Here is a 27,721-nt window from a genome sequence, read left to right as displayed (position 1 = left end):
TGCATATGCCAATGCAGCTGCCATTCAATCTTATAATAGCTTAACATCAAAGTCTTTATTTCAGGAATTTGACTCGTTAATAACTTTTCATCACAGCTGAATATTCACACCTGACCAAATTACTATGGCTACAAAGTTCCTCAATAATGCAACATCAATGGTAATCCAATCGTATTACAAATCTTGTTGCTGGACTGTATGTACACTTTTATTCACACAAACAAAAGTATTTAATCAATACGACATTCAGAGCCTAGTTTATAAACACAGTTCCAGCCTAACTTCTTTCACCTTCCTTAGCAGTCAGGGCTGTTAGAAGCAGTCCTCCAAGCTCTCAATGTTAAAAGAATGGCCTCTACTTCAGAATGTGAAATTATAGCCTTGATTTTCTACAGGTCTTACCAATAGGAATGTACAGTGGAGGACAGGTTCAAGGTAGATACCTGATAAATGTTACACTTCATTGGAATAAGCAGAGGACAAAAACAGACATTTGGCTGAAACCCAACAAATTCCTGCCAGGCGGTTTTTTAAAATTCATTTATTTTGCAGGATCTGGGCATTGCTGGAACAACAGCATTTAATTTGCATTCTAAATTGTCCTTGAGAAGGTGGGGCTGAGCTGCCTTCTTAAATTACTGCAGTTTTTCTAGTCAATGTGTTCCCACAGTGCTGCTGGGGAGGGAGTTCCAGGACTTTGTCCCAATGATAGTGAAGGAACAGATATATTTCCAATTCAGGTTGGTGCGTGTCTTAGAGGGGAACCTGCAGGTGGTGGTGTTCCAAAGTGCCCGCTGCCCTTGTCCTCTTGGTGGTAGGGGTTACAGGTTTGGGAGGTGCTGTTAGAGTTGACTGCACAAGTTATTGCGGTGCATTTTGTTGACGGTACACACTGAAATCTCTGTGCATGGGTGGTGGAGGGAACAAATAGGCACTGTAGGTGATGCATATCAAAGTGGCTGCTTTGTCCTAGGTATTGTTGAGTCTGAATGTTGTGCCATTTAACTCTTACAGGCAGTATTCTGTCATATTGCTGATATGCATTGAGATGATGGAAGTGCTTTAGTGTGTGAATGATCACTGCAGTATACCCTTTATAGATCTGACCTGACCTGCTCATCTCAGGTCATCACCTGATCATCTCAGATCTAGGTGATTTCATGATCAGTGACGACACTCCACACCGCTCCCATCCCCAGGGTGTTGATGGCTGAGACATGGAATATGAAGGGTATGTAGTTTGGTGACCCTTTCTTGTTGGAGTTGGTTATTACTTGACACTTCTGCAGCAGAAATGTTACTTCCATTTCTTAGCTCTTGCCTGGATGTTGTTCAGGCTTTGCTACCTGCAGACACGGACCTGCTTCAGATTCTGGGTAGATGAGAATGGAATTGGCATTGTGCAATCATGAGTGAGTGTCTCTCTGGCCTTCAAATGGAAGGAAGGGCATTGATGAAGTAGCTGAACATCGTTGGGTCTAGCATGCCTCATACAAAGGAAGATGGTCGTGATTGTTGCAGGTCAATCATTCCAGTCCTAGGACATCACTGCAGGAGATCCCCAGGGCAGGTATAAATCCAGCCACAGGAATGTTTTATCATTAATGCTCATTGACTTAAATTTTACTCGGGCCCCTTGATGTCACACACAGGCAAATGCTGCCTTGATGTCCGTAAGACTATAAGACATAGGAGCAGAATTACACCACTTGGCCCATTAAGTCTGCTCTGCCATTCTATCATGGCTGATTTATTGTCCCTCTCAACCCCATTCTCCTGCCTTCTCCCCATAACCTTTGACTCTCTGACTAATCAAAAAACTATCAACCTTCACTTTAAATGTACTCAATGACTTGGCCTCCACAGCCATCCATGTCAATGAATTCCACTTTCAGGTGAAATAAATCCCTCTTCATCTCTGTTCCAAATGAATGTTGCTGTATTCTGAGGCGGTGCCCTCTGGTCCTAACTGCCCCACTATAGGAAACATTCTCTCCACATCGACTCTATATAGGCCTTTCAATATACGATAGGTTTCAATGAGATTCCCCCCTCATTCTTCAAAACTCCAGCAACTACAAGCCCAGAGCCATCTAGCATTCCTCATCTGTTAACCTTTTAATTCCTGTAAATACAACGTTGGAAAGTGTATGGTCATGCACTTTGGTGGAAGAAATAAACGGGCAAACTATTTTTTAGATGGGGAAAGAATTCAAAAGGCAGAGATACAAAGGAACTTGGGAGTCCTTGTGCAGGATACCCTAAAGGTTAACCTCCAGGTTCAGTCTGTGGTGAAGAAAGTGAATGTTGGCATTCATTTCTAGAGGTATAGAATATAAGAGCAGGGATATGATGTTGAGGCTCTATAAGGCACTCGTGAGACCACATGGATTATTGTGTGCAGTTTTGGGCCCCTTATTTTATAAAGGATATACTAACATTGGAGAGGGTTCAGAGAAGATTCACAAGAATGATTCCAGGAATGCATCCCTGGAGTTCAGGAGAATGAGGGGGGATCTCATAGAAATATTCCAAATGTTAAAAGGCCTAAACAGATTAGATATGGCAAAGTTATTTCCCATGGTAGAGGAGTCTAGGAAAAGAGGGCACAACTTCAGGATTGAAGGACGTCCACTTAGAACAGAGATACGGAGAAATTACTTTAGGCAGAGTGTGATAAATCTGTGGAATTTGTTGCCACGAATGGCTGTGGAGGCCAAGTCATTGAGTGCATTTTAGGCAGAGATTGATAGGTTCTTAATTTTTCGGAGAAGGACTTCTGAGAATTGGAGCAAGAGTGAGGCGGAAGCCATTTTGAATTTTACCGGTTTTCATCGGAGTTGAGAGAGGCGGGACTGCGCAGGCGTGTGACGTCGGGCAGTGAAGTGCGGGAGACTTAAAAGGAACGCAGCCCGATATAGCGGGCAGTGTCGTTGCGGGCAGTGGAGTGAGCCGAGAGTAGAATGGAGACCTAAGGGCTTTGGCTCAACGGGCTTCGTCGGAACTGGGTGAGGCGAGGAAGACCGGAGCTGCAGAGCTCTCACAGCTAGTTGCTTGGTAAGTAGCCCTGCTTCCTTTTACGCTTATAACTTTAAAAGTATTGTTAAATAGTGTGATAGTTAGCTGTATTGGGGCAAAGGGTTCTTGCATAACTAATACTAGTACATTAAATTAACTAGATAGCATGGAGCAGGTGATGTGTTACCTCTGCGAGATGTGGGAACCGGTAGACCCCATTGAGGGACACGGCGACTACATTTGCAGCAAGTGTTTGTTGCTCGAGGAACTCCAGCTTCATATTGATGAGCTGCAGTCTGAGCTTCAGACACTGCGACACACCAGGGAGGGGGAGAGTTACCTGGACTCTGTGTACCAGGAGATAGCCACACCTAATAGATTAACTAATGTAGATTGCAGTCAAGCACAGGATGGTGTGGCTATGAGTGAGGAAAGTAGGGGAATCCAAGAGGTAGGGCTGGAGGAGATGCAAGCCTTGCTCTTCTCCAACGGATTCGAGGCTTTAACTCCCTGTGAGGGCAGGAGCGGGGACTGTGGGGAGGATGAGCAACCTGCCCATAGCACAGTGGAGTGGGGGGCCATTCCAGAGGGGGGAGTCAATAGAAATGTTGTAGTAATAGGGGACAGTATCGTCAGGGGGATAGATAGGGTTCTCTGCAACCGAGAGCGAGAGTCCCGAAGGCTATGTTGCCTGCCTGGTGCCAGGGTTAAGGACATCTCTTCTGGGCTGGAGAGAAACTTGCAGTGGGAGGGCGAGGATCCAGTTGTCTTAGTACATGTCGGTACTAATGACATAGATAGGACAAGGAAGAAGGTTCTGTTACAGGAATATGAGCAGCTAGGGGTCAAATTAAAAAAACAGAACCTCAAGGGTAATAATCTCTGGATTATTACCTGAGCCACAAGCAAATTTGGCTAGGTTAAATAAAATTAGGGAGTTAAACGCGTGGCTCAAAGACTGGTGTGGGAGAAGTGGGTTTTGCTTCTTGGGACACTGGCACCAGTACTGGGACAGGAGAGAACTGTTCCGGAGGGACGGGCTTCACCTGAACCGGGCTGGGGTTAGTGTCCTGGCGAATCATATAACTAGGGCTGCAGAGAGGTCTTTAAACTAACTAGTGGGTGGGGGGGGGGGGAGGATTCTAGAGAGCAAATAATTAAAAAGACAATGGAGAAGGTAATGGATGTAGGTAAAAGTGGAGGAATAAAAAGACAAGAGTGTGTCAGGAGGGGAAAGAATGTACGGAGATAAGTGTAAAGTTGTACATAAGGAAAAGGTTGGAAATAAGGGTCAAACATATTTGAAAGTCCTTTATTTGAATGCACGTAGTATTAGGAATAAAATTGATGAGTTGACGGTACAAATAATTATGTATGGTTATGATATTGTGGCAATTATGGAAACTTGGCTGCAGGGTGACCAGGACTGGGAATTAAACATACAAGGGTATTCGACAATTAGGAGAGACAGGCAAGAAGGAAAAGGAGGTGGGGTGGCTATGTTAATAAAGCAAGAAATCACTGCGATAAAGCGAAATGATATTGGCTCAAAGGATCAGGATAACAAAACAATTTGCGTAGAAATAAGAAATAGTAAAGGGAAAAAAGCAGTGGAGGGAGTAGTCTATAGGCCTCCAAACAGCTGTAACTCAGTTGGTCGAAGCATAAATCAGGAAATAGTTGGGGCTTGAAATAAGGGAACAGCTATAATTATGGGGGATTTTAACTTTCATATTGACTGGACTAATCAAGTCGGACACGGCAGCCTTGAAGAAGAGTTTATTGAGTGTATTTGGGATGGGTTCCTTGAACAATACGTTACTGAGCCGACAAGGGGGCAAGCAGTCTTAGATCTGGTCCTGTGTAATGAGACAGGACTAATAAAAAATGTCCTAGTAAAGGATCCGCTTGGAATGAGTGACCATAACATGGTCGAATTCCATATTCAATTAGAGGATGAGAGGGTTGGATCTCAAACAAGCATACTGAGCTTAAATAAAGGAGACTATGATGGTAAGAGAGCGAAATTGCTTAAGATGGATTGGGAAAATAGATTAAAGGGTAGATCGGTACTTGATCAGTGGTGTATATTTAAGGAGTTATTTTACAACTATCAAGAAAAATATATTCCACTGAAGAAAAAAGGGTGTAAAAGAAAAAAATAGTTATCCGTGGCTAAGTAAAGAAATAAAGCAAAGTATACGACTAAAAAGAAAGTTATATAAGGTAGCTAAATCTAGTGGGAAGATTGAAGATCGAGAAGCTTTTAAAGATCAGCAGCAAATAACAAAAAGATTGATTAAGAAGGGGAAGATAAATTATGAAAGTAAATTGGCGAAAAACATAAAAGCAGATAGTAAGAGTTTTTATAGTTACATAAAAAGAAAAAGGGTGGCTAAAGTAAATGTTGGTCCCCTAGAAGATGAGACCGGGAAATTAATGGTAGGGGACATGGAGATGGCGGAAACGCTGAACAAATATTTTGTATCAGTTTTTACAGTAGAGGACACTCAAAATATCCCAACACTGGATAAACAGGGGGCTCTAGGGGGAGAGAAGCTAACTATGATTCAAATCACCAAGGAAATGGTACTTGATAAGTTAATGGGACTGAAGGTGGATAAATCCCCTGGACCGGATGGCTTGCATCCTAGGGTCTTAAGGGAAGTGGCGGTCGGGATTGTGGATGCATAAGTGATAATTTTTCAAAACTCGCTGGACTCGGCAATGGTCCCGGCAGATTGGAAAAATGCTAATGTAACTCCTTTATTTAAAAAGGGCAATAGACAGAAGGCTGGGAATTATAGGCCAGTTAGCCTAACATCTGTGGTTGGCAAAATGTTGGAATCGATAATTAAGGAAACAATAACAGGGCATTTGGATAAACATAGCTTAATAGGACAAAGTCAGCATGGCTTTACAAAAGGGAAGTCATGTTTGACAAATTTGTTGGAGTTCTTTGAGGACATAACATATAGGGTAGATAAAGGGGAACCAGTGGATGTGGTGTATTTGGACTTCCAAAAGGCATTTGACAAGCTGCCACACCAAAGATTATTACTTAAAGTAAAAAATCATGGGATTGGGGATAATATTCTGGCATGGGTGGAGGATTGGCTTTCTAACAGAAAACAGAGAGTTGGGATAAATGGTTTATTCTCAGACTGGCATTTAGGGACTAGTGGTGTTCTGTAGGGGGTTGGTGTTGGGACCCCAACTCTTTACGATCTATATTAATGATTTGGAGAAAGGGACTAAGTGCAACGTTTCAAAGTTTGCTGATGGACAAAGATGGGAGGGAAAGTAACGAGTGCGGAGGACATTGAAACCCTGCAGGGGGACATAGATAGGCTGAGTGATTGGGCAGACATTTGGCAGATGAAATATAATACTGACAAGTGTGAGGTCTTGCACTTTGGCAGGAAAAATAATAGAGCAAGTTATTATCTAAATGGAGAGAAACTGGAAAGTGCTTCTGTGCAAAGGGATCTGGGGGTCCTGGTGCAGGAATCACAAAAAGTTAGTATGCAAGTGCAGCAGGTGGTCAAGAAGGCCAATGGAATGCTGGTTTTTATTGCTAGGGGGATGGAGTATAAGAACAGGGAGGTCTTACTGCAGTTGTACCGGGTATTGGTGAGACCACACCTGGAGTACTGCGTGCAGTTCTGGTGTCCATATTTAAGAAAGGACATACTGGCTCTCGAGGCAGTGCAGAGAAGGTTCACTAGGTTAATTCCGGGGATGGGTGGGTTGATGTATGATGAGAGGTTGAGTAGATTGGGACTCTACTCATTGGAGTTCCGAAGAATGGGAGGCGATCTTATTGAAACATATAAGATTGTGAAGGGGCTTGATCGGGTGGATGCGGGGAGAATGTTCCAAATGATGGGTGAAACTAGGACTAGGGGGCATAATCTTAAAATAAGGGGATGCCGTTCCAGGACTGAGATGAGGAGAAATTTCTTCACTCAGAGGGTAGTGGGGCTGTGGAATTTACTGCCCCAGAGAGCTGTGGAAACTACTACACTCAATAAATTCAAAACGGAGATTGACATTTTCCTGGATAAAAATGGCATTAGGGGATACGGTGAGCGAGCAGGTAAGTGGACATGAGGCTAGGTTTAGATCAGCCATGTGATCTCCTGGACCAGTTTTCGATAGCCTGGATGGGTCGGAGAGGAATTTTCCAGATTTTTTCTCCTCAATTGGCAAATCGTTTTTTTTTCCCCCGGGTGATCACATGGGTTTGGGCGGGATGAATAATAAAATAAAATGGGTGGCATGGTGCCCTGTTGGTTGGCACCGTGGGATTCGGTGAAAACTAGAGTTAAGATTGGATCAGCCAAGATCTTGTTGAATGGCGGAGCAGGCTTGAGGGGCCGATTGGCCTACTCCTGCTCCTATCTCTTATGTTCTTATGTTCTTAATTAGCCAGGGCATCAAAGGGTCTGGGGAGAAGGCAGGGGAGTGGGGATGACTAGAAGAATTGGATCAGCCCATGATTGAATGGCGGAGCAGACTCAATGGGCCGAATGGCCTACTTCTGCTCCTATATCTTATGGTCTTATGGAATCATTCTTGTGAACCTCCTCTGGACCTTCTCTAATACCAGCACATCTTTTCTAAGATAAGGGGTCCAAAGCTGTTCACAATATTCCAAGTGTAATCTGACCAACGCCTTATAAAGCCTCAGCATTTATCCTTGTTCTTATATTCTAGTCCTTTCAAAATTAATGCTAACATTTGCCTTCCTTACCACTGACACATCCTGCAAGTTAACCTTTAGGGAATCCTGCATGAGGTCTCAGAAGTCCCTTTGCACCTCTAATTTTTGAATTTTCTTCTTGTTTAGAAAATAGTCTAATTTTATTCCTTCTACCAAAGTGCATGACCATACACTTCCCTCTGCTAGACCCATCTGCAACTTTTTTGCCCGTTCCCCAAACTGTCTCAGTCATTCTGCAGACTCCCTGCTTCCTCAATATGACCTGGCCCTCCGCCTGTCTTTGCATCATCTGTAAATTTGGCCACAAAGCCATCAATTCCGTTAACAAAATCATTGACATATACCATGAAAAGAAGCAGTCCCAATACCGACCTCTGCAGAACACTACTAGTCACTGACAGCCAATTAGAATAGGCCCTTTTTATTCCCACTGCTGTTAATCAGCCAATCTTCTACCCATGCTAGTATAATTTCTATAATACCATGAGCTCTTATCATGTTAAACAGCCTTATGTGCAACATCTTGTCAAAGGTCTTCTGAAAATCCAAATAAATAACATCCACTGACTCTCCTTTGTCTATCCTGCTTGTTATTTCCTCAAAGAATTCCAACAGATTTGTCAGGCAAGGATTCCTCTAAAGGAAACCATGCTGAATTTGGCAGACTTTATCATGTGCCTCCAATTACCCTGAAACCTCATCCTAAATAATGGATTCCAACATCTTCCCAACCACTGAAGTCAGGCTAACTGATTATTTCCTTTCTTCATCCTTCCTCCTTTCCTAAAGAGTGGAGTGACATTTGCAATTTTCCAGTCCTCTGGAACCATTCCAGAATCTAATGATTCTCGAAAGGTCATTACTAATGCCTCCACAATCTCTTCAGCCACCTCTTTCAGAAAACTGGGATGTAGTCCATCTGGTCCAGTTGACTGGTCAACCTTCACTTTTAGCTTCTCAGGCACCACCTCCTTAGTAATGGCAACTACACTCACATTTGCTCTTGAATTTCTCTTGAATTGCTGGCATACTGCTAGTGTCTTCCACAGTAAAGATTGCAGCAAAATACTTAGATTCACCCACCATTTCTTTGTCCCCCTTTATTGCCCCTTCATCATCATTTTCCAGTGATCCAATATCCAGTCTTGCCTCTCTTTTACTCTTTATATATCTGAAAAAAGACTTTTGGTATCCTCTTGTATATTATTGGCTAGCTTCCTTCATATTTAATCTTTTCTCTCCTTATGACTATTTTTAGTTTACTTCTGTTGATTTTAAAAGCTTCCCAATCCTCTAACATCCCACTAATTTTTGCTCTATCATATACCCTCTTTTGCTTTTATGCTATCTTTGATTTCCCTTGTCAACCACGATTGCCTCATTCTCCCTTTAGAATACTTCCTCATCTTTGGAAAGTTTCTTTCCTGCGCCTTCTGAATTTCCCCCAGAAACTCCAGCCATTGCTGTTCTGCCATCATCCCTGATGGTGTCCCCTTCCAATCAACTTCGACCAGTTCCTCTCTCATGTCTCTGTAATTCCCTTTACTCCACTGAAATACTGGTACATCTGACTTTAGATTCTCCCTCTCAATCTGCAGGGTGAATTCTATCATATTATGATCACTGTCTCTTAAGGCTTCCTTTACCTTAAACTTCCTAATTAAATCTGGTTCATTATACAACACTCAATCCAGAATTGCCATTCCCCTCGTGGACTCAACCACAAAGTGCTCTGAAAAGCCATCTCATAGGCACTTCACAATTTCTGTCTCTTGGGATCCACCACCAACCTGATTTTCACAATCTACCTGCATATTGAAATCCCCCATGACTATTGTAACATTGCCCTTTTTACATGCCTTTTCTATGTAATTTATATCCCACATCCTGGCTACTGTTTGGGGGCTTGTATATAACTCCCAATCAGGGTCTTTTTACCCTTGCAGTTTCTTAACTCTACCCACAAAGATTCTACATCTTCCAGTCCTATGTCACCACTTTCTAACAATTCGATTTCATTTTTTACCAAAAGAGCCACCCCACCCTTTCTGCTTACCTACCTGTCCTTTTGATACAAGGTGTATCCTTGGATGTAAATCTCCCAACTATGATCTTCTGTCAGCCATGTCTCAATGATTCCCAGAATGTCATACCTGCCAATCTTGAACTGCATTACAAGATCATCTACCTTTTTCTATTTATGGTGTGCATTCAAATATAACACCTTCAGTCCTATATTCATCACCCTTTTCTATTTTCCCCCATGTTACACTTCAAAGCATTTACTTGTGTTCATTTCCATAGAAAAAGTAAAAAAAAAAGAAAAACAAAAAGTGATCACAATTCTATCTCCTTTACCAGAGCATTGGAGAGGGATAGGAACAGACAAGTTATGGAAATGTTTAATTGGGGTAAGGGGAAAGATAAGGTTATCAGGCAGGAAATTGGAAACAGATGTTCTCAGGTAAACGTATGGAAGAAATGTGGCAAATGTTCCAGGGATATTTGCATGGGGTTCTGCATAGATACGTTCCAATGAGACAGGGAAGATGGTAGCGTACAAGAACTGTGGTGTACAAAGGCTGTTGTAGATCTAGTCAAGAAGAAAAGAAAAGCTTATGAAAGGTTAAAAAAAAACTAGGTAATGACAGAGATCTAGAAGATTATAAGGCTAGCAGGAAAGAGCTTAAGAATGAAATTAGGAGAGCCAGATGGGGCCTTGAGAAGGCCTTGGTGGATAGGATTAAGGAAAACCCCAAGGCATTCTACATGTATGTGAAGAGCAAGAGGGTAAGACGTGAGAGAATAGGACCAATCAAGTGTGACAGTGGAAAAGTGTTTATGGAACCGGAGGAGATGGCAGAAGTACTTAATGAATACTTTGCTTCAGTATTCACTACGGGAAAGGATCTTGGTGATTGTAGGGATGACTTGCAGCAAAATTAAAAGCTTGAGCATGTAGATATTAAGGAAGAGGAAGTGCTGGAGCTTTTGGAAAGCATCAAATTGGATAAGTCACCGGGACCGGACGGGATGTACCCCAGGCTACTGTGGGAAGCGATACAGTAGATTGCTGAGCCTCTGGTGATGATTTTTGCATAATCAATGAGGATAGGAGAGGTTCTAGAGGATTGGAGGGTTGTGGATATTGTTCCCTTACTCAAGAAAGGGAATAAGGATAGCCCAGGCATTACAGAGTCCTGAGAGGCAGGATTTATGAACATTTGGAGAGGCATAATATGATTAAAAATAGTCAGCATGGCTTTGTAAAAGGCAGGTCATGCCTAACGAGCCTGATTGAATTTTTTGAGGATGTGACTAAACACATTGATGAAGGTAGAGCAGTAGATGTAGTGTACATGGATTTTAGCAAGGCATTTGATAGGGTACCCCATGCAAGATTTATTGAGAAAGTAAGGAGGCATGGGATCCAAGGGGACATTGCTTTGTGGATCCAGAACTGACTTGCCCACAGAAGGCAAAGAGTGGTTGTAGATGGGTCATATTCTGCATGGAGGCTGGTGACCAGTGGTATGCCTTGGGGATCTGTTCTGGGACCTCTACTCTTTGTGATTTTTATAAATGACCTGGATGAGGAAGTGGAGGAATGGGTTAGGAAGTTTGCTGATGACACAAATGTTGGGGGTGTTGTGGATAGTGTGGAGGGCTGTCAAAGGTTACAGCAGGACATAGATAGGATGCAAAACTGGGCTGAGAAGTGGCAGATGGAGTTCAACCCAGATAAGTGTGAGGTGGTTCATTTTGGTAGGTCAAGTATGATGGCAGAATATAGCATTAATGACAGAACTCTTGGCAGTGTGGAGGATCAGAGAGATCCTGGGGTCCGAGTCCATAGGACACTCAAAGCTGCTACACAGGTTGACTCTGTGGTTAAGAAGGCATATGGTGCATTGGCCTTCATCAATCGTGGAATTGATCTTAAGAGCCAAGAGGTAATGTTGCAGATATATAGGATCCTGGTCAGACCCCACTTGGAGTATTGTGCTCAATTCTGGTCACCTCACTACAGGAAGGACATGGAAACCATAGAAAGGGGACAGAGGAGATTTACAAGGATGTTGCCTGGATTAGGGAGCATGCCCTATGAGAATAGGTTGAGTGAACTCAGCCTTTTCTCCTTGGAGCGATAGAGGATGAGAAGTGACCTGATAGAAGAGTATAAGATGATGACAGGCATTGATCATGTGGATAGTCAGAGGCTTATTCCCCGGACTAAAATGGCTAGCATGAAAGGGCATGGTTTTAAGGTGCTTTGAATTAGGTACAGAGGAGATGTCAGGGGTAAGTTTTTCACTCAGAGAGTGGTGAGTGTGTGGAATGGGCTGCCGGCGGTGGTGGTGGAGGCGGAAATGATAGGGTCTTTTAAGGGACTCCTGGATGGATACATGGAGCTTAGAAAAATAGAGGGCTATGGGTAAGCCTAGGTAGCTCTAAGGTAAGGCCACATCGGCACAGCTTTGTAGGCCGAAGGGCCTGTATTGTGCTGTAGGTTTTCTATGTTTCTATGTTCTACCTGATTGTCTATAATTTTGCCCTGTCCTTCCTCACAGTCTCACTGCACACTGCATCTAGTTTTATACCAATTGCCCCATCCTCAGCCCTATCACTCTGGTTCTCATTTCACTGTCCAATTAGTTTTAACCCTCCCCAGCAGCTCTAGTAAACCTGCCTGCAAGGATATCAGTTACCTTTGGGCTCAGGTATAACTCATCCTTTTTGTACAGGTCCTACCTTCCCCAGAGGAGATCCCAATGTTCCAGAAATCTGAAACTCTGCCCCCAGCACCAATTCCTCAGCCACTCATCCATCTGCCAAATCATCCTTTTCCTGCCCTGACTAGCATGTGGTACTGAGAGTTATCCAGAGATTACTACCATGGAGATTCTGCTCCTCAGCTTCATCCTTAAATACTCACACTCACTTCACAGGACCTCGTCTCCTTTATACTTATGTCACTGGTGCCAATGTTCACCACAGCATCTGGCTGCACAACCTCACTCTTGAGAATTTTCTGCAGCCAGTCTGAGACATCTTGGACTCTGGCACCTGGGAGGCAGCACACCATCCTGGCTTCTCTTTCAAGGCCACAGAATCTGCTGCCCACCCCCCAACTATCAAATCTCTAATTACTACCACTCTACTTGACTTGACCCTTCCCTGCTGAGCCTCAGATCCAGCCACTGTCCCACTGGTCTGGCTGCTGCTGCCGTGCCCTGATAGATCATCCCACCAGCAGTATCCAAAGGGGTATACTTGTTGCTGAGGGGAATAGCCACAGGGGAACCCTGCACTGACTGTTTACTTCCCTTACTTCTCCTGGTGGTCACACATCTACTATCTGAAGCTTGCATTCTAGGTGTGACCATCTCAGTAAAAGTCACATCATGAGGTTTTCAGCCTCCTGGATGGTCCTGTGTATATTCAGGTCCAGCTTCAGCTCCAATTCCTTAACCTTGTCAGTCAGGACCTGAAATTGGGTGCACTTCCTGAAGATTTAATCATCAGGGAGACTGTCAAGTATCTTGAAATCCCACATCTCACAGAAGGAACATTCCACTGCTTGAACTACCATCCTGCCTACACTTGTTAGACCTCTAACATCTCGAACTTAAGTTCTAGCCTTTGCCTGTTCTTGCCCAAGCCTGTTGAGCCAAAGCCTGACCACTCTAACACTGTCCACTCCCACAATAACTTTTCAACTTACACCTCACTTCTTTTTACTGCCCCCTGCCAAATGCCTTAAATATTTGAACATTGCAGCCTGCCAAAGTGTTCCAAAAAGCCCTGAGCTCATTTTAAACCTTACACAGCCTCATCAATGAATTACCCCCTGTGATGATTGCAGCCCACTGAAAAGGTGATGTGGGAGTGACTGACTTTGCAAGAACACCCTAGGGTTTGTCACTCTCACCTCACCTCTGGAATTCAGCTGATTGATCAATGTTTCAACCAAGGTTGTGATGAGCTAAGTGGTCTGGGCAAAGTCCAAACTATGCATGATTGAGTGTATTATTGGCAAGGTAAGTCCCACTAGGTAACACTGTTGACAACGACTTCCTTTGCTGATGATAGAGGTTAGACCAATTAGGTCTACTGATTAGATCAGTGGCTAAACTGGATTTGTGCTTTTTTTTTGTATATAGGATTCACCTGGATAATTTTCCACTTTGTCAGGTAGATGTCAGTGTTGTAACTGTACTGGGACAACTTGACTAGAGACAAAGCTGGTTATGGAGCACAAATCTTAAGTACAACAGCTGGGATGTTGTTTAGTTACATAGCCTTTACTTATCTAGTGTTCTCAGTTGTTTCTTGGTCTTGACTTTGAGTAAGAGACAATAGACAATAGGTGCAGGAGTAGGCCATTTGGCCCATCAAACCAGTACTGCCATTCACTGTGATCATGGCTGAACATCCACAATCAGTACCCCATTCCTGCCTTCTCCCCATATCCCTTGACTCTGCTATCTTTAAGAGCTATATCTAACTCTTTCTTGAAAGCATCCAGAGAATTGGCCTCCACTGCCTTCTGAGGCAGAGCATTCCATAGATCCACAACTCTGTGGGTGAAAAAGTTTTTCCTCAACTCCGTTCTAAATGGCCTACCCCTTATTCTTAAACTGTGGCCCCTGATTCTGGACTTCCCCAACATTGGGAACATGTTTCCTGCCTCTAGTGTGTCCAATCCCTTAATAATCTTATATGTTTCAAAGGTTACAGGGAGAAGGCAGGAGAATGGGGTTAAGAAGGATAATTAATCAGACATAATGGAATGGCAGTACCAAATGGCCTAATCCTGCTTCTATATTTTATGGTCTTATCATCTAGAGTGAATTGATTTGGCTGAAGACTGGCTTCTCAAAGTAAAAGTAAATTTTTTATCAAAGTACATATATGTCACCCTACACTACCTTCAGATTTATTTTCTTGCAGGCGTTTACAGGAATATAAAGAAATACAATAGAATTTATGAAAAACTATACACAAATAAAGACAGATGAATAAAAGCTCGTGTAAAAGAAGACAAATTGTGCAAATAAAAAATAAATAATAGTAAGAACATAGGTTGTAGAGACCTTGAAATTGAGTCGGTGAAGTTGGCAACCTTTGAAAGCCACTCAGCACCCTGGCTGAATATTGTGGTGTCTGCTTCAGCATTGTCCTTAATACTTACCGGGTGGGCTCCATCATCATGGATGATGAGGTTATCCTTTGAGCTTCTACGTCCCATTAATTGTCCACCATCATTCACAACTGGATGTGGATTGACTGCTAATTTTTTGATCTGATCCAGTGGTGGTGGGATTGCTTAACTTGATTGCTTTTTTTTTTGCTGTTTAGCATACATGTAGTCCTATGTTGCAGCAACATCAGATTGGCATATCACTTTTAGGCACAGTTGGTACACCCAGCACTGCGTTCTGAATAGCACATTGAACCAGAGTGGATCCCCTGGCTTGACATTAATGGTAGGATAAAGGTTACATATTGTGGCAGTTTATATTTCTGCTGCTGACAGTGGTCCACAGTGCCTCATGAATGCTTAGTTTTCAGCTGCCAGATCTGTTCTGAGTTTGTCCTATTTAGCTCAATTGGCAAAGAAAACACAATGGAAAGAATCCTCAAAGAAAAGCAGGACTTTGTCTCCACAAAGATGATGGTGAGCTGCATCTGGCCATCACCAAGATGGTTTATCCCTCATGCTGGTTCACTCACTACCTGCTGCAGTCTGAAAACTTTGTCCTTTAAGGACTGGGCCAGTTTAATCGGGTGGTGCTACCAAACCACACTTGTTGATGGAAACTGAAGTCCCCTTGTAATCACATTCTGTGTCTCTGCTACTTCAGAATCAGAATCAGAATCAGACTTTAATCGCCAAGTACCTGTGCACATACGAGGAATTTACTTCCAGCAGATGTTGTCTCTCTGCTCATAACAATAATAATGATAAATATAAATGAAAATATAGATTATAGTGCTTTCAGTGCTTTTTCCAAGTGATGCTCAACATGGAGGAGATTCATCAGCTGAGGGAAAGTTGGTGGTGGGAAATGAGAGGAGGTTTTCTTGCCCATGTTTGACCCTATTATCATGCGACATAATGGCGTATAGGGTCACAAGATAGGATGATCGAAGGCAATAGACTTAGTCCTCAGCAATCATTTTCACTTCAGAATGAGTTTCAATGTAAAAATTACAAACACCAATAATTACCTAAAGTTTAAATTAAAAACAAATGTAATGACTATTTAAAATGAGACTATTTGTTCTGGTGTTCTGTCCTACCAATGGAATGGGAGATACCCAGGAAAGTGATGGAGAAATGTGGCACATAGTCTGCAAAGTAAGGTCCTGTGAATATACCTGTATCAGCCTGTTGTTTGACACCTCTCTAGTCTCCAGGAGTTTTAATTCCGTAGTTCCTTCTGGCATAGAAAGAGGCCAAGTCTGTGCTAGCTATCTGAGCAATCCTCTTCCCCCATTTATTTCCCCATAACCTATTCTCCCCACATTTCTATCAACTCATCCCCAATGCTACCACTCATCACACAGTAGGGACCAACCCACACAACTTTGGAATGTTGGAGGAAACCAGAGCACCCAGAGGGGAATCATATGGTCACAGGGAGAACATGCAAACTCCATGTAGAGAGCACTGAGATCAGGATTGAAGCTGCATCACCTGGTCACTCAGAGGTATAGTGATGAGGATCTTATGAGGCTAATTGGGCTGGGAGTGACCTTGCATTGCTAACCAGGTGGTCTCTCTGATTTTATTCTTATCTGTTTTTTTTTTGAAATAGTGGTAATAGTACAAGCGAGCAGCTTGCAAAGTCATTTCAGAAATCATTTAAGAGTCTGGAGTCACACATAGGCCAGACTGGGTAAAAATAATAGATTTCCTTCCATATTAGTTAACCAGATGTATTTTTATGTCCTTTACTGGTTTTATGGTTATTATTACTGACTAATGTGTTTTTAATTACTAACTGGGTAAAATTGCCATATATTTCATGATGAAGCCATTATTTCGACAAGTGATAAAGACTGGCAAATTAGGAGTAGATTTGTAACATAAATCAGAGTCACCAACTCAAAAACATAAATTCGGATCATAAAGATTTTCAAAAACTGAGCAAAATTCCAATCCCAGAGGAGAAAGCCCCAGCATCCACATTCATTTCCTTCAGAGGAGCAAGAACGTTGTATAACAAGAAAGGGAAATATATGAAAACAGTGGTCTGACATTTTATACATTCTTGTTACATTAACAAGAAGACATTGTCAGAGGAGGAGAGAGCAGAAATGATAGTGTTTGTACTGTTGCTCTATGAGGCATTGGTTTAATTTCATTTGGAACCTTGAATACCGCACTTGTCAGCTGATCGTAGGAGGGATACTAACTTCCTTTAGTGAAAGTGTAGGGCAACACAAATAGTTCAGGGTATCAGAGAATCAAATATAGCAGTTTTTTGATGAGAACAGTTAAGTTTTCAAAACTATTAACAGAATTGCATAAATATATTGTTGGTAAATTTTTAACCCAATGAAAAATACAAAGGGTGCTTTTTGTCTTCCTAGAAACCTGACAGCTTAATTTACAACCCATTTGATTTTGATTTCTGCATGGAAGTCAGGGAAGTTCTGAAAAAGGCTTGGACTGTTTACAGTTCCAATAATGCTAGAAAAAAACCCTACCTCTTATCTCTGATCCAATAACACAGAATACAAGTTAAACATGTTTGTCAAAAGAGAGAAGGGAAGTCAGGCAGAACTTTATTAACCAAAGGGCAAATGAGATATGAGTAAGTTACCACAGAAGGGAATCATAATGATCAGTATAAACAAGTTCAAATGGAAGTAATCAGACTATCTGGATAAAGAAGGAGGAAGAGCATGTGTCAACAATTGGAGTAGATGGGGCTGAGTTCACCTCAGAGCCATAATCTATTCAGAAAATAGCACCTTTTCCTAAAATTCTTATGTGTTTAAGATAAAAGATGGAATAATGCAGTGTAAGAATCCAGAGAACAAGTTGAAATAGATTTACAGAGAATTTGAGGGGACAGAAGTGCACTTCACCACTCTTGTTTGTATTGTGGCAGCTGAACTTTGAAATTTAAGCTGCTTTCCATATTTAGATTATACTTTGAGGTGTGGTAACATCACTTAACTAAAAGCTACAAAAGAGAAATATAGAGCAAAACTATGAAAGGGTTCAAGCTTCAAATGGCATGTGCTATTTACATTTCATGTATTAGAATTAGTCAAAGCTCATAAGAGATGTAAGTACAGGATGTGAATGTACTCTGTCGAGTACTTCTGGAATTCTTGCAGTACTGTTTTTTGCTTAAAGTTTGCACACTGCGACCTTTTTTTGAAAGTTGTGAGGAATTTTGTAAGGGTGGCATGATAATCCATTCCAAAGTTGAATGTCTAACCAACAAATGTAACCAGAAAGAAAGGAATAAGACAGAATAGGAACAAAATAAGTAGTTCATCAAAAATAAATGTGGACCATTTATAAAATATTATCAGCTCATCACACCAATGGATTTCTGACAGCCTATTAACTACAAGTCACCTGCCAGGCAAGAGAAAGATAGTTTTCCTGCTTGATGGGTGGTGGGACAGAGCATTCCAAAATACAGTAGTTCATTACATCTGAAATCTAAGATATTTCCAAAAGGCAGAATGAGGCAGTATAAATGTATTACTGTTCTTTCATAAGCTGACCTTTGTGAATGCAAAATTGTACAAGGCACATTGAGTACGTTTGAAATTTCCATATGCATTTTCATTGCACGTATCTTTGTACTGTGTATGTTAATTCAGGAAATCTTTCCCCTTATCTCTAAATTGGTCTACAGTCCATCCTTTCAGCTGGTGAGGTAGTATAACAGTGGCTGTGGGTCGATCCTCTGTCATAATAGAGGCTGGGTGGCATGGTAGCTTAGCAGTTAGCACAACATTTTACAGGACCGGCTGTAAGATCAGGGTTCAATTCCCACTGCTATCTGTTAGGAGCTTGTACATTCTCCCCGTGACCGTGGGGGTTTCCTCCGGGTGCTCCGGTTTCCTCACACAGTCCAAAGATGTATGAGTTAGGATTAGTGAGTTGTGGGCATGCTATGTTGGTGCTGGAAACATGGCAACACTTTCAGGCTGCCCAGCACAGTCCTTACTGATTTAATTTGATGCAAACAACGGATTTCACTGTGCGTTTCAATGTACGTGTTTCAAATAAACCGTCTTTAGAGATTGCAAGTAAGCACATTGTAGTAATAACAGCAAAGGTGACAAATCTGATGAAATCAATTTTCTTTTTTCTTCACCATTTTCCTTGCAGCATAATTTTCAAGGCAGTTTTTCATTCTTAAAAATAATGGAGAGTTTTACAATCTAGTTCCCATGCCTTATTTTATGCAAAAAGCATAAAGTGAAAGAAGTATCTATTCCATTGCAACACCCAGTGCTATCTGGTTTCTGACATACAGCCCATAATCCTGCATATTCAAGAAGAAAAACTTAAGAACACACAAATTGAAATAGCTCCCATGAAATCTGCTCCTTCCATATCCCATGGCTTCTGTCATGGACTCCACATGTCCATATAATTGCCACCCACAGACTGTGGTCCCTTTTACCCCATCACAGATTCTACTCACCCATTTAGTCTCCATTCAAAGTCCATGCACACTCACATCTGTGATAAACTCTACCCACTCAATTTATTCCTTTCACAGCTTATGCCCACTCTATCCAATCATGATTTTATACACTCATTCAGTGCTCTATTGTTACCTAGAAATCAGTGCTTTCTTTTCTGTGGCCCATGACTGAAAATCATTTTAACTGTGAGTGAATTGCATTTGTAACTATTTCTGAGTTAAGTCACGTCAATCACAAAATGTGACCGAATGCTTTCAGCCAGGATTTAGGGTTACTGATTCTTACTCATGCACACATCCAATGATATTAATCCTGGAACGTTGTTGATTGGGGCTCAGTGGCACACAAATTGAGTGCACTTAGACAGTCAAAAAAAAATTCACAATCCGCTGCATTCTGCATTGAGGTTTTATTTAAAGGGTCACTCAGCTAACAACAGATTTGAGAAGACAGCTTCAAACCCCCCTGGAGCCTGATTCCATACCAAGGACCTCCAGCCACATATGCAACTTGAACTGTTCTCACTTTGAGCGTCCTGGTCACTGCTAATCTGTACCCTACAGTTTGCTCCACACCACAATACTGGAAATTATGATTCTTTATATTCTAGGAGAAGTGACCAAGAACAGTTTCAGGAAGAAGACAGTCCGAGGTCCAGGCTGTCACAGAGTGTGTTTGAGTCCATAGTGTTTCCCCGGATGCACGCTGAGCTCTTTATGAATAGAAAGGCTGCGACTCGCTCAACGTCCATGTGCTTGCTGATAATGGGATATAGACAGGTTATGTGAACATGCAAATACAATATAATATTTTTAAAGCTGAGGCAGTGAAAAATAGAAAGGTGTTTTGTTTTCAATGGTGAAAGATTGAAAGGTGTCAGTGCTTGGAGGAACCTGGATTTCCTTGTACGTAAATCATTGAAAGCTAACATGCAGGTATAGCACGCTATTTGGAAGGCAAACAAAGCATTTTTTTATTTTTATTTTTTAATTTGTTTTTTGAGATATGGCATGGAATAGGCCCTTCGAGCAGTGCTGTCCAGGAATCCCCCATTTAAACATAGCTAAATCACGGGACAATTTACAGTGACCAATTAATCTGGCAACTGGTACATCTTTGGACTGTGAGAGGAAACCCATGTGGTCAAGGGGAGAACGTACAAATTCCTTACAGATAGTGGCGGAAACTGAACTCAGGTCACTGGTACTGTAAAGTGTTATGCTAACCAATACACTACAGTGTCACCTGTTGTCGAGCATCTTCGCTCCATCCGTCACAAAAGGTCAGTTTTTCCAGTGGCAACCCATTTTAATTTTACTTCCCATTTTAATTTTACTTCCCATTCTCACACCCACATGTGTGTCCATGATCTCCTCTACTGCCACACTGAGGTCACACTCAGGTTGGAGGAGCAACACCTCATATTCCGTCTGGGTACCCTCCGACCTGAAGGTATGAACATCGATTTCTCCAACTTCCAGTAATTTCTCTCCCCTCCCCTTCTCTCTTTTTCCATTCCCCATTCTGGCTTACCACCTGCCCCTTCTCCCCACCTGCCCATCACCTCCCTCTGGTGCCCTTCTTCCTTCCCTTTCTCCGATGGTGCACTGTCCCCTCCTATCAGATTCCTTCTTCATCCCTTTAACTCTTCCACCTATCACCTCACAAGTTCTCACTTCATCCCCCCTCTTCCTCATTTGATTTCACCTATCACCTACCACCTTATACTCCTTCCCCACCTCTTATGCTGCCTTCTAACCCCTTCCTTTCCAGTCCTGATGTTGAAAAGTTTTGGCCCTAAACATCGACTGTTTATTCCTTTCAATGGACACTGCCTGACCCGTTATGTTGCTCCAACATTTTTTGTGTGCTACTCTGGATCTCCAGCATCTACAGAATTTCTGATGTTTATCAATATTGACCATTATTGCTGAGGATTTCAGTCCAGGAGTGGAGATGACTTTGAGGAGCTTCGAGGAGCATTCTGGCTTGATAAAGATGAAAAGCCATTTATCTGAGATGTTTGCTTTTGTTGTATGCTTGATTCCTGGGCTTGTGGGCATATCCTTCGAGGAACATTAAGCAGACTCAGCCTGTATTGTCCAGAGTTCAGAAGATTGAGAGATGATCTCATTGAAGTGCACAAAATTCTTATGAGGCTCAACAGGGTCGACGCAGAGATGAAGTTTCCCCAGTTTGGATTGTCTAGAAAGAAGGGATCACGGTCTCAAAATATAGGGTTATCCAGGATGGAGAAAGTGGGTGGTGAATTTTCGGAATATTGTCCCCAAGAAAGCTGTGGGAGCTCTGTTAATGAGTATATTTGAGAAAAAAAGATCGATTTTTCGATATAAAGGGAATCGAGGTTTGTGGAGTTAGCACAGGAAAGTGATGCTGAGATAAAAAGATCAGCAATTTTTATTGAATGGTAGAACAGGTATAAGGGGCCAAATGGTCTTGGAAATTTACATTCTTAAGGATAGGAATTCCCTGAGGGATGGATCCTGAGAGACCAGGGTTATCCGCAGTAAGCAGTGAAGCATAATTCTTTAATATTTGAAAGCATTTCAGAATAAACAATATGGATTTTGAAGCTTTCCACTCACTGTCTGCATCAATAAAGAGTGAGAAAGTATTGAGCAATGGCTCCATTTTAGATGATAGTATTGATAGTCAATGCCTTTGTTCTGAAAATAATGCCACCGTGGAATGGAAATCCATACCCTGTTGTCTGGGAGTATATCATTAAGGCGCGTAATGACGACATTAGTGTCTGTATAGACTCAGCCACCATATTATGCACTCTTACACAGATCTGAAGCATTGTTGAATTAGGAATAAAGTTGTACTAATCAATAATTTGCATCAAGATTACAGTAGTGATGTGGATTATTTCTATGTATAATGCTTTTAAAGTACCTATCTCTGTGCATGAGATTTGTTCCTCCTTGAACTACTCCATCATTATGGGGTGTTGGTTCCAAGTCTGGGATTATCTGCTGTGGTGCAGACCACACACCAAGTTCTCAACCCATCACAGAGTCAGCTGACAGACCTTAAATTTCAGATGTCTGGTCTCTGATTTCTGCAGCATTCTCCAAAACAGCTCTCAGCTTTATCTGAGTAGAACTCTGTTCATGAGTGGAAATGCTTGGAGATGAGACTTGTGTTCCTGCTCCTGGAAGACAGTGAACTGTTTGTGGGCATCATCTCACCATTCCTGCAGCTGAACAACCTGTTGGTGGTTATTTTTCACCTGTGCTTGCTGGACAGTTGTTAACGTTGGCATCAGTCTATTCCAGATCAGCTTTTGAGTGGCAGCACTCTGCCTACGGAGAACAATCAGCTCATAGTTGGTGGTGCTTTGTTCAATAGATTCATCAAATCGTTGGCATGTGGCATTATGCTATTTCTGAAAAACAGCGTAAGACAGCATAGAGGCCTCTGCCTATGTCTCCAGTGGCAGTTGTCATCTCGCTCAGTAGCCACTGTATGAAGGAAATGACGCCAACCCCTCACAGAAGAGTGCAGTTCACTTCCAGAATGGAAATAACGCTCTTCTGGTTGTGTGGAACTCTGTGAGTGCAAGTATAATGGCTCCATACTCCTTGCTTTGCTATACATTCATTCAGTCAGGTTTGACATAATGCCAGCCATCTCACTTAGGTTCCACACAAACCTATTCATGAAAGCCTCCCAACTATAGTCATCCTCTGAGGCCTCTGAGTCATTACTCTATTAAACACGTACATCAGATTGCCTGCATATGGATGAGGGACTTTAAATATGTGTATAGACTAGAGAAGACGAGGCTGTTCTTCTTGGAAACAGAGATGATTGTGAGGAGACACGATAACAGCAATTAAAATCATGAATGAATTGAAAAGAGAATTATTACCATTGACTGAGGGATCAAGCCAAGGTGTAGAGAGTAAGTCAGTGAAAGAAGCAAAGGAGACATGATGAAATTTCTCCATTTTTATTTGGATAGCAATATAGAATAGAATGAGGGTATGAAGATTTAGGAGGGGAGTAGAAACAGGGCCTGACCACCAAACAAGCACATCTTTGCCACCCCTTTCCTTTAAGTATTCCACAAGGAATGATCATTCATGACATCTTTACAAAACTATAATACGTTACCTGTACACACACTCACTACATTTCCCTGACCCTCTATGAACAAAGAATAGAAAAGGTAAAGGTGATACCAGGAAAAGGAGTCTAGACTGACCAGGCGCTCCTCTTGATCTCAATGTAATCTCCATGCTTCTGACATGGGATCGCCACTTCTGTGATGGTTGGTCTCCACAGAGATGTCGCTGTCTGTACTCCTGAAATCCTCTATTCTTATCTGTTTCTTATCAGATCAATCAGTTATGTTTCAATTTTGTTGGCACAAGCTTCTCTGACTGATCTGTGTCAGCTTCTCATTGGATCTGGCCCACGGCTACAAGTAGTATTGCTTTATGGTTTTTTCTCTAGATCTTAGGTAACTTCCTTTGTTCTTACCAACTCAGACCAGTTCAGCCAGGTCAACCAAACACTGGGTTTAGGCTAATTCATATCACAGGCTCTTCTTCAAGTCTGGCATTTTTACATAACTGAATAAATATCTTCTTATCTGGAAATGGTCTTAGATTTAGCAGTTCATCAGCAGGCAACTCATTCAGTTCATGTTCTAATTGAGCCATCCCTGAGCAAGAACCAGCTCACAAAATGGTAGCTGCTAGAACATTCTCACAAAATGGTGGCCTCCATTCCTTTGACCACATGGCAAGAAGAAAGACATTTGCTTTGTCTCCTTTTATGGCATTTGCCTCATTCCTGTATGCTCGTTTGCAGATTTTTGTTCTTTCTGGCCAACAAAACCAAAGTTTTTTCCCCAAAGACTATTCTAAATTATTGGTATTCTGTTACTGGACAAAGGAACCTCTGAGGTCTGGGCACAATCAAGAGCAGCGACATAGAAACATAGAAAATAGGTGCAGGAGTAGGCCATTCAGCCCTTCGAGCCTGCACCGCCATTCAGTATGATCATGACTGATCATCCAACTCAGAACCCTGTACCTGCTTTCTCTCCATGCTCCCTGATCCCTTTAGCCACAAGGGCCATATCTAACTTCCTCTTAAATATAGCCAATGAACCGGCCTCAACTGTTTCCTGTGGCAGAGAATTCCACAGATTCACCACTCTCTGTGTGAAGAAGTTTCTCCTCATCTCGGTCCTAAAAGGCTTCCCCTTTATCCTTAAACTGTAACCCCTCGTTCTGGACTTCCCCAACATGTGTCTGCATTCAACATTTATGCCTTTCATAAAACCATCCTCCTTTTGATCAAATTCAAACACAGTTATCAGCACATATACAGCCCCATTCCCATAAAGATAGTTAGATTGCATTCATATCTGCTCTTTTTTTGTGCTTAGTCTTTGGAACCTTCGTTTGTCATCGCCACAATCAGAACCAACAGAGATGGTGGAAGAGGGCGAGCAACAAGAGGAAATTTTGGATGGAGCAAATAATGATAATTTCCACCAACACCCCATAACATCATCTTGGGTACTGACACTGAGGAACGAACAAGGTAGGTTAGAAGTATAGTGACGTGGGGAGAAACACTGGGCACTTGTCAGAGAATCACATAATGGTTATAGCATCAGTATCAGATCAATGCAGTCAGTTACACCCCCACCCTCTCCACAGTCCTGCTTATTCTTTCCTTTCAGATACTTATCCAGCTCTCTTATGAACAATACTATTGAATCTGCCTCCCCTACTCCCCCAACCCGAATCCCTCGAGTAAAAAAAAACCTCATTTATTTGCTGAATAGATTGCACAGGTTACCAGTGGCTTTTAAATAAGCCCCAAAGAAAACATGGCTCTGCCTGTAGCTGGCAAAAAGCAGCTCATCGCTTTGCTGACTTCACGCTTTCAAAGCCTGCCTCCCTGCATCCCCACTCTTGGTCTTCCTGTTCAGTGTTCAGTTCAGTAAATTCATGATAAGGGGCTTTTAGATAGATTGTTTTCTCTATTTGAGAAGTTAGAGAGGAATATCAATTTCAAGCTGCCATTTAGTATGAGGACAGATGTTAGTAAAATTCCTTTATTGGGTGTGTTGTTGTCAAGCCCTCTGTAGCAGGGAGTGGTTGAGAAAGAAATCATTTCCTCTATTAAGTGGACATTTGATAAATACCCGAAGCAGAGGAGGAACAGAACACTGAATGTGACTCTGCAATAGTTTTGGATGGCTCTGGCAATAAACTGGTCAGCAGTCATGGATTCCTGTGCGGTAAACATTGTTCTGTGGATCTTAAATAACTGACTGATGAGTTCCAAGCTGTTGGCCTCAGCAGATCTGGTAAATTACTTTTAGTGATGTCATTAGTAGTCTGAGTGAGACCCCTGCATCAGCAATCACCAATCTTTAGAAAAATGTATTTCAGTTTGACTCTTCAGTGGTGAAATTCATAAAAAAAAACAGTTTCTGTTGTTACAATGAATGACCTGAACCAATTGACAGTGTCTCTTAAACATTAGTTCTGGATTAAACAATTAACAATACTGTAAGTCTCCCATAATCTGCTATCCGACTATTCTGATGGTTTGAAATTTGGCTTACCAGGTGCTGAGTCCTGCACTCCTTTTCACACACCAGGGTCCTGGTTACCATACTTCCTTGAAATTCAACTGGTTGAACACACACAAAATGCTGGAGGAACTCAGCAGGTCATATAGCAGCTATGGAAGGGAATGGACAGCTGATGTTTCAAGCCAACACTCTTCATCAGGACAAGAAAGGAAGAGCAGAGATGCCAGAATAAAGCACGTCGGGGAAGGACAGAAGTATAAGATGGCAGTTAATAGCAGAATCCAGGTGAGAGGGCAAAGGTAGAGACAAAGGGCTGAAGAAGAAGGAATCTGGTAGGACGGACGGGACAGTAGGCCAGGACAGTAGACAGTCGAATAAAGGGAAAGAGGTAGTTTACCAGAGGGAGGTGATGACTGGTTGTGAGGCAGGGGAAGAAAAGGGGTGATGGGGCTAAGGGAATGAGGGAAAACAAGGGAGTGGGGGAAGGAAAAGAGAAAAGGGAGTGGTTACCAACAGTTAGAGAAATCACTGTTGCTGCTGTCAGTTTGGAGACTACCAAGGTGGAATGTGAGGCATTGTTCCTCCAACCTAGGTCTGGCCTCAACGTGACAGTAGCTGTGTCAGTGTTGACCTGCCCATCACCTACTTCTTGTTCCCCATCTCCTTCCCTTTCTCCCATGGTCCACTGTCGTCTCCTACCAGATTCCTTCTTCAGCCCTTTGTCTCTTCCACCTATCACCCCCTAGCTTCTCACATCATTCCCTATCATTCCTCACCCAACTACCTTCTTCCTCTCACCCAGATTCAGTTATCACCTGCCAGCTAGAGCTCCTCACCTCTCCATATCTTTTTATTCTGGCTTCTGCTCTCTTCCTTTACAGTCCCGATAAGAGTCACGGCCCAAAATGTCGCCTGTTCATTTCCCTTCAAAGACGCTATTTGACCTGCTGAGTTCCTCCACCATTTTGTGCATGTCGCACAAGATTTCCAACATCTGCAGAATATTGTGGCTGACCTGGTTCAGCTTCCTTGAAATTTTCCAGGGCCTTGTTTCCTTTGCTGTCTTTAAACTTACAGAATATACTGAAAAATTATCCTACCATGGAATATCAAGGAATAACATCCAATATCTGCCTAGTCCAACATCACTAGGTCACAGGCATGCTAGATTTTACTGTATTGAACAGATTGTCAGGCATTAGTCAGCCTATGAATATCTTCCACGAGTTCTATTCATATTCAGTCCTATCTATGGCTGAATGTGCAAAAGTGAGTGCAAATGATGGTTAGTGTATTTTGGCATTGGAGATGAATTTCTTCTCCACAATAACTATTTTAATCCTCTTCTTTCTGTAATTATATGTTAGTCTACAGGCAAAAGACTGAGTGCAGTCCTCAGGCAAAGGTGGGATTGAGTGGTGGTGGTTAATTCAGGCAGTATGCTGAAATAATTTAACTAATGCAGGGGTAAATTTCAGAGGGAAAAATTATTTTAAAACAATGACAAACAACACTTCATAGGAACAAAACAGTTAATGTTTTGTTTAAAGGTAAACTTTTGTTTGGTGAGTTATCACTCTCAGGAAAGAAGTGATCTACCCCTGGTTGCTATATTAAACAGGTTTTGGGAAATAGTCGTGCACAGGATTGTAATGTGACCTGTTAATGATATCAGTCATCTGTGACAAGCA

At 42.1% G+C, this 27,721-nt stretch overlaps 1 long non-coding RNA gene across 1 annotated transcript; it reads left to right on the top strand.

Annotated features, from left to right (window-relative positions):
• Nucleotides 1–673: 673 nt before the first annotated feature.
• LOC132384705 (uncharacterized) lies at nucleotides 674–27,721 on the top strand. Its single transcript, XR_009508991.1, has 3 exons — nucleotides 674–3,057; nucleotides 24,867–25,024; nucleotides 26,064–27,721. It is a non-coding gene; the product is annotated as an uncharacterized LOC132384705 (long non-coding RNA).

Source organism: Hypanus sabinus, chromosome X1, assembly GCF_030144855.1.
Source record: "Hypanus sabinus isolate sHypSab1 chromosome X1, sHypSab1.hap1, whole genome shotgun sequence".
NCBI classification, from domain to species: domain Eukaryota; kingdom Metazoa; phylum Chordata; class Chondrichthyes; order Myliobatiformes; family Dasyatidae; genus Hypanus; species Hypanus sabinus.
The sequence above is the reverse complement of the archived record's forward strand: the minus strand, read 5'-3'. Positions and strand labels throughout refer to the sequence as shown.